The sequence below is a fragment of the Oryza brachyantha genome, chromosome 12 (assembly GCF_000231095.2).
Source record: "Oryza brachyantha chromosome 12, ObraRS2, whole genome shotgun sequence".
In the NCBI taxonomy this organism is placed as follows: Eukaryota; Viridiplantae; Streptophyta; class Magnoliopsida; order Poales; family Poaceae; genus Oryza; species Oryza brachyantha.
The window spans coordinates 14278095-14290242 of record NC_023174.2 but is presented as its reverse complement, the minus strand read 5'-3'; the positions used below and the strand labels follow the sequence as shown (position 1 = coordinate 14290242).

Here is a 12148-nt window from a genome sequence, read left to right as displayed (position 1 = left end):
CTTAGGCTTTTAGATCGCGAAGAATATATATTTAAATTCATTATTCATAAATTATCTTTTATTTATAAATATACTGTTTGACAATCACCCCATAGTTGATAGCTAGAGTTTTAAAAGCTTATTCCACACTTTCCCATATAGCCGACATGTTTTCATGAATAAATGATTCTGATTAATTTGTGCATGTAGATTGGAGTACGTACATCCTTCGATCAAATTAAAGTGTCACAGTTTTGAGTACTTTTCTTTTCCTGGTGATGACTTCTTCGACCACAACTTTGCAGTAACTTGTTCACAAATGCAATTTTAATATATATATATATATATATATGAACAAAATAGTACTCCAGGAATACTTCAGGACTATGCCAAGTTGCCAACAGAAGTAGAACTGAGCACATATCTACCTTCACATTCCCTTGTATTTGGATAGACATGAACAACATAAGGTTTCACTCAACAAGTCAAACTTAGAGTTGGTTAGAAAATGTCAATAGATGGATTGGATTCATAACCCAGTTCATTCCGGGGGTGATTGCTTTTTTTTTTCAGGGAAACGATATATTTGCATATGAAAAATAATAGTGGTTATATTGAAAGGTAGCAACTGGACAAGGTAATATAGGGTAGCAGATGACTATGATGTGTATATAGATCCCATCTTCTTGAACCTATAAGGTATTCATAAGGGATTACTTTAACAATATAGTTGTACATGGGTGGCTCACATCAACGACCGAGATTTTTCTACCAACAATAACACTAGTAGTATAATACTACCATCTGTTGAGAAATAGGAAAATTAGACTTTCACAAAGTTTTAAGGAATGCCCAACACAAACCATGGATAGGAAATCCCCACACAGTGTGATGAAATGAACAAGAATCTTTTTGCGGTAAAAATCGGTGATGGCAAGAAGGGAATGTTGGTTTCTTGGAAGTTTCTTATATATATCCTAGATTATTTTTTTACTAAGGATAATGATGAGGTAGCAGTTTCAATTCGCTTGTGCACTCAGGTTTCCTCCATACAATACAACCTGCCAAAATTGCCCAGTGATAAGCATGGGCGGATTTACCACCGGGGCTAGGGGGCTTTATCCGATTTGCTCCATTGAAGCCCCTTTTAGCTCCCGCAACAAAATTTCTAGTATTACTGAAGAGAATGAAGGGCTGGAAGCAGTTCTCTTTCATCCAGCCGCTCCTAATATTTTTTCTGGATCCGCCGCTGGTACTGATAAGTCTAGCATTGCTTGAGGAAACTTCAGATTTTGTTTAAGATTTCCTTGCTTGATCAGTTTAGCTAGTTGTTGCGTGAAACACTGGATATATCTCTTGAGAGTCATGTCGGTTCTTATTTATTTAATAATGATTGGTTCTTGTATACAGTCAATATATAGGATTTTGTCCTAATCATATATAATTGTTTGTAATAACGTAACTGATAGAGTTGTAATTTTGTACTCGTTAATTAGCTCCCTGCTAAACATTCACGCTGGGACTTGGTCATGCTATTTGTGGGACATTGCAGGGTTCTTATTGCAAAATTTCCATCCACAAACATGCATGCAGACATGCATCAATTACTCTCGGGAAGAATGTGTACCCCTCTAGAAATTAAAATAGAGTAAATTAATTAAGCCCGGGGTTTATATATTGGCCTCATCATTTACATTAATTATACACATATATAGAGAGAAGTCACGTAAGTTGTGTGTATATACAGGAGCGGATTGACCACCGGGGCTAGGGGGCTTTAGCCCCCTTACCCGATTTGTATCATTGAAGCCCCCCTTAGCCTCCCAACTAAATTTTTGGTATTACTAAAGAGAAAAAATAACTGTATGTAGTTCTTTTTTGTCTAGTCTTTTCTAATACTTTTTCTGCTGCAGCTTAATTATCTGCTACTAGAGATTGATCGACTGGAGTGGCAATGGAGCTATAACTAGGCATATATAGCTACCTAGGCGAGATTCCTGTGGCTAATTAAGCTCACTCCCTTTCGGGTAAACTAACACAGAGACCGCGTGAATAACGAACACGATCGATGCACATTTGCTTCACTGCACTGTTCATACAATATATATACACATTTTGTTGAACTCGGCTCGATCGATCGCTCGACCAAAGTTACTTGACTAGGCAGGCTTTCATTTCACATATAGATATAAGTAGGGGTGGTAATGGGTCTAACCATTTTGCCTACAAAATTTAAGGGCTGGATTTAAAACGGGTTGAAAATAAAATTGTATAAAGTTTAGAGCTAAAATTGTTTTAAGAATTACATACGGTTGTGAAAGAACCCATGGCCTTGATCTATTCTCACTCCTAGATATACACTTGGGCTGGGCAACTAGCTAGCTGCTTGTTTGCATGCATCGCTCTCGATCGATATCGTCGTCTCCGGCGCCCATGGAAGTGCCGCCGGCTAGGGGCTAGGTCGATCCATCGTCGTCGTCGTCATCATCGATCGATCGGTCGTCGTCTCCGGAGCTGGTGGAGGTGCCGGCGGCCGGGGGCTAGGATCGTTCGTCGTCATCATCATCTGCACGATCTCGCGCGATCGATCGATCTCTGGTTCGTCTAAAACTTGCACCCCGATGCATATTTTGGCTTTGGGTTAGGCTTATAACCCAAAATTTAAATTTTAAAACTTAAATTTATAGTTCATTTTGATTTTTTTATCAAAGTTTATTTTTTATTTTTTTTTATCTTTTAGGTCGCTATGAACACATATATAAAAATTTTTATTCATAAAATATTTTTCAATTGCAAATATATATGTCATTTGGTCTTTTCTTTTTACAACCCTAAATTAAAGATGACCCCCTTGGTTGTGATAAGTGTAGCATGCTGTTTTAATGGCTATATACGTGACCAGGGATGGTTGAGGGCCTAGGCAGGCAGGGTGACTTCCTACAGCTCTAGCATATCGAATTTATATTTATTCTAGCAACAATGCATGTGCTTCTCTATGGATAAAAAGAGTCGTTACATGTTAAAAAATCACTAAAACATATATGAAACAAAGTAGTAATTAATTAGTTAATTGTAGAAACCAAACGATAGCTATACATCATGTTTGCAAAATTTAATCGTCAATTAAGCCCATAAAGAGCATAAATTATTCGTTGCTATATACGATCAAATAACATATATATATATATATATATATATATATATATATATATATGAAAATTAGATCCTATATACATGTGTGTGTAAATTTATGTTCATTCCTATCAACTTACTTTGGGCTTGGAAGAGTTGTGTTTAGAAATATTTTAGGCCAATAAAAATATTCACCAAAGTTAGCTGGGATGTGATTTTTTTTAATTGTTATTTGAATATTTTTAGTTTTTTAAATTTGAAGAAAACCACTCCCATCAACAGCTTATTTCTAAATTGCATCACCTCAACTGTTTGTTTTTGCAAATTTGCCATGTTCTTATTCATTAGAATACGTGCACACCCCACACGACAGATGCATGGTTTGAGATAGATATTCGATGCATTGTTCTCATTTTGCTGCTTTCGAATCTGTAACAGTATATTGACTCTGAAGTAAATATATATGTAGGGTCAGTTCCTTATAGGGACATAGCATGTGTATTTTTGTACAGACATCGCCTGGAAAAGGTAAAAAAAACCAACGAATTACCGACAAAGTGGAGTGCGGGCTGTGCCTTTGGCGTGTAAAAACACTCATTTTTTTCTCAAAATTCTTCGATACGTTTGTTATTACCTAATTCAGGGGAGGGTGTGGGTGTCCGCGCGGCAGCGGTAGCCAAGATGAACAACAATGTGGACCGTGTTCTTACAAAGATTGAAAGATAAAATATTATCTGACTTATTATAACTATTTAATGTATGAGCAATTAAATTAAATAATATAAAGTTCAGAGTCTACTTTAAAAATATGAGACGGTGAACTTCTATATAAATTTTTTTGAAAAAAACATTTTAGTTAGCCGTTTGAGCGGCGTACAAGGAATAATGTAGGAAATCAATACATGCTGCCGTGATATGGCACTGCATCCGCCACAACCATGGTATCTGCTTCATGGCCAAGTATGTGACTCATCTTCGTCTTTGTTGTGTCGTTGTTGCCGCAACTTCGCCCTCCTCATCCTCAGGGGTGGAGCTACAGTACATTTGTCGGGTTTAGCCAACCTCGATGACCTCTGATAAGATCTATTATTAAAAATTAAGTAAGATCAGTGTATTCTGCACTTGATGACCCCGATAAACTCATTTTTTAATTTTCTAGCTCGGTCCTGTTGCCTCCGCCATCGTCTCCTCGTCCCCTCATCCAGTCCGTCAACGCTGCAGGGCTCGCAACGTCGACCTGATTCGCATTCTGCCTCTCACCTGCATGTGTGGGAATCAAGAATTAATCATATACTCACGTTTGAAATAACCCAACACCTTCCTCATTGCCCGTGCATTGCTAGGGTAACGATACTTTTAATTATACATTATATATAGTTGGTGCAAAATATTAGACAACCCCAGGTACGTTTTTCTCTAAGTAGAAATAAAGATGATGAGTCGGATTTAACCTATTAAATATTATTATCTCTATTTCATATTATAAGACTTTCTAGCCTTGTCTAAATTCATTAATTAATGAATGTATATAATTTATATATATGTTTAGATTCATTAGCATCCATATGAATCTAGACAAGACTAGAAAGTCTTACATCGTAAAACGGAGGGAGTAGTAAAGTTCATCGTATGGATAACCGGTATATCATTAAAAAGTGAGTAAAAAATTAAAGGTTAGTAAACTACTAAGACATATACACCGTAGTTTTATATCATCATCACAAATAAGTGAAAGATACGAAAAGGAATAAAAAGAAAAAAAAAGAGAGGAAGAGTTGGTGCCTAAGTGGCAGTTAAACCCTCTCGAGCTCCCCGGCAGTGTGTTACTGCACACCAACGTCTCAACGGCGTAATGTTCAATTGTTCATACTCATTTTCTCAACCAGTAAATAATGAACGTTGTGCAAATCATGCTAGATTTTCATCTGGTAAAAAAAATACTAAACTCCCAAGCTATCTCTTGAATTAATAGTTTCTCCATTATTTTATGCAGTTTGTTGATTTTGTTTGTAGAATTGTCTTCGCGATCTAGAGTTCCGGACTACATCGCACATACGGCTATGTATTTTAAAGAAACATTTTCATTTTACCTTTCAATGTATGTATGATCGATGGAAGCTATTAATTTTTGTTTCCACACAAAAACTACAATCGACCATATATAGGACAACAACTAAAAAGACACATCTCCCTATCTCAAAAGAAATAATAAATATACAATATCAATATATCATCACTGTTACTCGACTGGGTGCATGGCAACATTTATGTTTCTAAAAGCTTCATAATATTCTGAAAGGATTGCCCATTAATTGAAAATGATTGTCTTTCTCATCGCTTGCTACTTACACGGTGGCCAAATAATTGTTGTTCTTTTGTTCAACTCTGTTTCGTCAACTTAGAAACAATACAATATATATTTAGGAAATTGCATCAACACACAACAAATGTGGGATGGATTACTCGCCCGGATGGAATTATATAGGTAACCAGGCTTTGGAGTATATATGGTGCTAAGGATATATGTAGCAGCAATATCTCCATAGGCTACCCCAGCATTTTCTTTTTTTTTCTATGTTCACCATTTGGTGGATCAAGTGTGTAATTCTATTCCTGCTTAATATAAACAACTTTTTTTCTTTTTTTTAAAAAAAAAGTGATCGAGATAAAGAGATCGATGGTTGCAACGTGCTAGACAAGAAAAAAAATCACATATCGATTAGAGTGTTGCATACGTACGCTTCATATATGATGCAATTACAGACAATACTAACTTTATCCTTAGTTAGCCAGTTAACCATGTTTGTTCTGATATATTATATACAGGATTATATACAGGGGCAGATCCAACTAAGTCAAGGAGGGGGGCTAATTTCCTTCTTTCTCTTTCATCTCCCCACTCTTCTTCCTCCTCCTTTTCTCCCCTACATCCTTTTTATTTTTCATGGGATCTAATGCGAGGGAGGGGGGCTCAAGCCCCCTCCCCGAGGCCCACATGTGGCACTTATTTCTTTTGATGTATCATGTTTTTTATTATTGACAGAGGACGTAGACACATGAAACTAATTTAGTTAGCAGGAATGACATCAAACAAGGTACACAGAAGACTATCGCAGCAGCTAATTCCCCCAATCGGTGACGTAAGTCCAGTTCTTATGTCCACGTCGTTTCGTTTATACTTATTTTTATAGTTCAAAATTTAAAACTTGATTTTTAGAGTTGCTTTTGTGTTTTTTTTATCGTAGATTGTTTTACAATATTTCTTTTTAAATCGCTAAGAACACATGTGTGTGTATGGATAAGTAAAACTAGAAGCGAAATGATGGATGCCAAGCAACTAGCTAAGTAGTACATGATATATGTTGTTGTTCAAACTAATGTGCTGATAACATGTGACGCATATTGTTGTGTCAGATAGCTCAGAGATCGTTAAGTTTGTTGCACAAACACTCAGGATGTGTCCAATGGACTGGGACATATGGGCGAAGAATAACCTGAAAGGGGCTAGTGGCAACGTCTTAAAGCATGGAGGATATTAAGGACGTCTGGGTATTATAGATAAATAATGTACCATGCATGACACTCCACCCCAGATAGAAAATCATATAACTGTCGTGGCATTGTAATTAATCAATACTTATTGATATGATATAAATATACTACTATATGTGTGTGTAAATTAATTGTTTAGTAACATATGGAACAACCCACTTAGTTGCCAGCATAAAGATAACATGTCGCAACATCACCGGTAGCACGGATAAGCTAAGTTCCTATGGACTTCCAATACCAGTAAAACCTTTCTAGGTGATTTTTACTGAAACTGTGGCGAAATCATCAAGCTTCAACACTTCGTACATAGTTCCATAGCGACAAGCACTAAATCTACAGTCCCACCTTGCACAAGAACCGTTGTCTATTGCGATCTCTTCAATTCAGTACAAAAGATCAAGGCCGCCATATTGTTAGCTTCACTAACGATTCGATATAGTATTAATGGGAAATGGATGAACTCAGTCGCAATGGTGGATTGCGCCACGACCAATGCCTTGTTTTTTCGTTTATCCAAAATCTTTGACTTCAGGCCATCTCCAATAGGTATCTATAAGGTATACTATATAATTTTTTAATAGAAGAGGAATAAAAGCTATCTCTTAATTAAGAGATAGTCTCTTGCACATATTTTAATGTCAACTGAGAATGAATTGTATGGTCATTTGTACTATAAACTAGACCATTAAAGAAGTTGTCTTTTAGAATGCTTAGAGATAGTATGTTTTTGTTCTTTTATTAACAAGTACTCATACTCCTCTCTCACAACAGGCCAAGCCCACACACAACTCATTACACTGCCCACTACGGCCCACACACCTGCCAGCTTCAGTCTGCTTCACAGGTTCAGACTTGCTGTCGATCAAACTGTTAGTCATCCTGACAATCTCCCTTCCTTGAAAATTGGTTTGTACCCAAACCAAATCCTCCCAAACAGCATCAGCAGCATCACCATCACGAGTAGGTATATATGGTACCTTTCATTCCCAAGCACAGCTCTAGATAAGGTCTGAAATTGCCTGACTGACTGTCCATACTCAATTAAATACACTAATGACTTATTCTATTTTGCGTTCCTCCCTCTCAAATTTAATGTTATTACCTTTATCCGAAAATTGTGAAGGTGTCACTGCCTCACTATCCAGTGAGTGAATGAACAAGACGGGCAAGTCTAACGGCAAACGTCCGCGCGTCCATTAACCTCCGTGAATATATATGTATATAAGAAAATTTATATATACGTATTTTTTATACTTTATGTTTGTATATGTAAAGTTTTATCTTTATACTAGAAGTTTTATATATACAAAATTTTACATAGAAACAATTTTATATAGCATATAAAATATCTAGTAGAAAAATATCTGCATAAAATATTATCTTAAAAAATATGTCTACAAAGATTATACATTAAAAGTGTACATATAGAATCTGTATATATAGAGAAAATTATATATATATATATATATATATATATATATATATATATATATATATATATAATGTTTGGATATGTGAGGTATCTGTGCAGGTCCACGGGCGTGCGAACATTCGTCCATTAGACTTTTTTAGAATAAAGCCATGTCTCTTCACAAGACCACAAGAATATATTACTTACGTTTTATAATGGTTTTATAATGTAAGATATTTGATTTTTTTTATTGTAACGTTCGACCATTCATCTTATTTAAAAAATAGTATAAATATAAAAAATAACAAGTCATGCTTAAAGTTCTTTTGATTATCAAGTAAGTCACAAGCAAAATAAATGATATTTTCATAATTTTTAAATAAGACAAATAGTCAAACATTATAAACGAAAATGTCAAACATCTTACCTTACGAAACGGAAATAGTATTATAGAATCTATTATTCACACACCATACAAATGTTAGTCTTTCCGCGCACAAACTACAGTCAACCACTGGAAAGGCACATCTCTCTTCAAAAGAAAGAACAATATATTCCCTCGGTCCCTAAATATTAGGCACCGTTAATTTTTTTATACACGTTTGACTCTTCGTCCTATTCAATTTTTTTGTCAAATATTTCATGAATGTTTCATGAATATTTCATCTGAATATTTCATCTGAATTTTTTTAGGCACCGTTAATAATCTTTTATCTGAATATTTGGACACAGATTAACATCTTCAAGTTTTTAGAATGGATGGACAAAGCTCCTCTATCCCTTCAAGGACGGAAGCTTAACAGCTTTAATTCCAGGTGACTTTGACAGCAATTGTGGTAACATCACCCAGCTTCACCACTTCGTCTTCAGTTCCATGAAAACCAGCATCAAATCTGCTCTCCCATCTTACACCGAACAGCTCATCACCCCAAGACCGCTATCTGTTGGAGACCCTTCAATGAAAAGATCAAGGTGACTACCCTCGGAAGAGACGGATCACATCACTAAGCCACTGGTTTTGGCACATAACTTCAAATTAAGGTCACAATTAGCAGGTGAATGGATAATCTCAACATCAACTGTTGCTTGAACTGCATTTACCAGCAGAGCGAACTTTAGGTCCAGACCACACTTCTCACTGTACAGACAAACAGTTTAGATGGAAGATGTTGATCTCAAAATGTTGGTGAGTTCAGTGCATCCTTAAATAGATGTGTCACCTTTGGGCTCATCCTCATCTTCAGCCTCAGATGAATCTTCAGTCCGAATACAGGGTTGGAATTCAAATAGCACACAGCATGTAATGCAAATACCTCGAGCAGGACTAGTCAATGATAAACATGACATACCCTGAAATTTGGAGAAGGAAGTATTACATTATGTTTTTGAGTTATTCTTCAGTATCATCACATATATTCAACGTGTAAGAATACAATCAAGAAAAGTGGTCTGTACAGTGATGATGTCACTTTAAGTTTTACTAATAGATTGTAGTTGTTAATATGTTGGTGCATATGTTGAGGGAAATATCCAAACTTTTAAAAAATACTGACCAAATGTCCACATGCCAAAAGATTAGTATGGAAGTAAACAGTCACATGTTTGCAAACTAAATTACCGTCTTTGGCTTCACAAACAATTTCATAATTATCAATCGCATAAGCCAAAGATTTTGGCATCTCGCACTGCAAAAAAACCGAAGATTTTGGCACATTCTGGCTGTGTATGGCGATAACTGGAGATTTTCAGATCAATGAACTGGAGCAAATTCATCGAAAGACACCTACTACACCCATTTAGGCAGTCAACCGTCCCAGCGCTGTTGACACTGACTGCAAAATTGATAAGTAAAGAATGAGAATATGTGCAGATTTACATTTATCTAGAGATGATGTGATAAATCATAGCATCAGAAAAGTCAAAGGAGTTAATTTCAAGAAGGCATTTACTTCCAGATTCATCATCGAGTCAGTAAGAAGAACCAAACTAATGCCAGCGTTTGTCAGTGAGAGGACCATGTGCTGAAGGCCCTCGGAGGTGAATCTCTGGAATGTAATGTCGTACGGTGTTTCAGTCTGCACAGAATGGTCACTACTAAGCCTTGGAAAATCATCAACTGTAAACGGGCGGTGCATCCCTACATAAAAGGTCATTGGATAATCAGATCAACTGAAACAATTTCCCAGGCTCTGGAGTTTGATCTGCCACCATCTATCATCTGTATGGAGGCCAAAATTAGGCGCTTGACAAAAAAACGTAGTGATGGAAAACGATTAAATCAAAACAGGCTATATACTGAACGCACATAAAAGGTCGCGCATTCCTTTCTTTAGTTGCTATTACCAAATATGATCAGGAAGGAACTACTTCGAGCAAGATGATCTTAAGAGATATTTCTTGAAGTATCACCAATCAAAGAGCTAGGATTTACTGGTTCTAAAATCTAATCTGGGTAGTCAATCACAAGATACAAAGCAAACAGATTAGCAGTTTTATCCATTATATTTAAGTCCGAATCAAATAGGGAGCATATAAAAAGCAAGGATGGACTACCTGAACGCAATGATGGACTGGCAGACAACCTGAAAGTTCTGTAGCTGGAGTTTTCGTTGCAGCATGTAACATTCTCTAGCTGCGTGAGTGTAAAACTCTGTGGCTGTGCAGAAAAGGAATACACACTGCACTGCACTGCACCTTGACAGCTACAAGTACACATTAGTAATTGCAAGTTTTTTTTTCCTCAGCTATGATACCTAATTCTCCTCTTCTGTTTCTGCAACTTGTACAATATGGAGTGAGGGCACATGTGAGCAACAATCAGATTCAGCTATGCAGCAGTAGCAGAGTTGCAGTATGCTAGTTCTTCTTCTTTTTTATTTGTAAGTTTGGCTTATCACAATTCACAAGACAATCAAGTTCCTGAAAATACTTTTAACCAAGAACATCTGTGGCTTACCATCCAGTAAATAGACTTCAACGTTGTTGTTGTTTTGCATTATATTTTGGTCTGAAAATCGAAATTGAACAAGATTTAGGACTCGTCAGACAAAACATTCATGAAATATTCAGATAAAAGATTATTAACAACTCATCCTGCACCTTCTTGGTCCTCCTCGCTTCCGCTGCCGCTGTCCACCCAGCTGTCGCCGGAGTCCTCCCCGTCGCTCGGAGGTGTTCCCGGGGAAGCCAGCCCCTTCTTCCCGCGGCCGGTGACCGCCGATTCGTCCCCGCTCCTATCTCCCCTCAACTCCACCGCCACCGCCGCCGCCGCTCCCATAAACGAGCCGGCGAGCGACGGCGACGGCGGCGGCCAGAAACCACGCGTAGTGGGGACCACATCGCCGCCGCATGGGCCCACACGAATGCTGACAGGTGGGCCCACAGTTTCTACCCCAGGTACGTGTCGGCTTGCCAATGCACAGAGAAAAAAAATACAAGAATTTCGTGGAAATTTAAACAAACTGCAAAACGCATTTATCTGCATGGATGAACAAACTCGCCACGAATATTTGAATCTCTTCACATCTTAAAAAGGCAGTAAGAATGTACGGTCATATGTGATTGAGAAACTGTAAAAATGTAATTAGTCTTTTACAAGGACACTTGTCACGGTTTACATTTTTTTTTCATTTTTGGTATGGATGGCTCGAATAGCTAGAAGAACCCAATAAGCTATTTCTTCCACCACACACACAGATGAACTACCAGTATCTACCACAGGATGGCCACTGAAAAGGCACATCTCATCTCTCTTTCTCAAAAGATTTAACAAATATCACCGCTAAACAAAATAAATTTGTTACTAGGCCCGGACCGTACTTGATGGGTCGCTGGCCCGGCCCGACCCATTTAGGACTGTAGCCCTAGGAGGCCATCTAGTCCCGCCAGCAGACAAGCATGGTGACACAACGACGCATGATATAGAACCTGGCCCGCTGCTCCTTCACCAGGGTCGCGAGCCGGCTCGTCCCCGACCGGGCTAGGCCCCTCGAAGCCCGGCCCTCCTCCGACCTCCGGCTGCCCTTCTTGGTCAGCTTCCACTTGTCATCCATGCACATCTCCATCTCTCTCTCT

The 12148-nt window shown here is 37.6% G+C and overlaps 1 pseudogene; it reads right to left on the bottom strand.

The window, feature by feature from the left end:
* Positions 1-8517: 8517 nt before the first annotated feature.
* LOC102714146 lies at positions 8518-11510 on the bottom strand (annotated as a pseudogene).
* Positions 11511-12148: the final 638 nt, after the last annotated feature.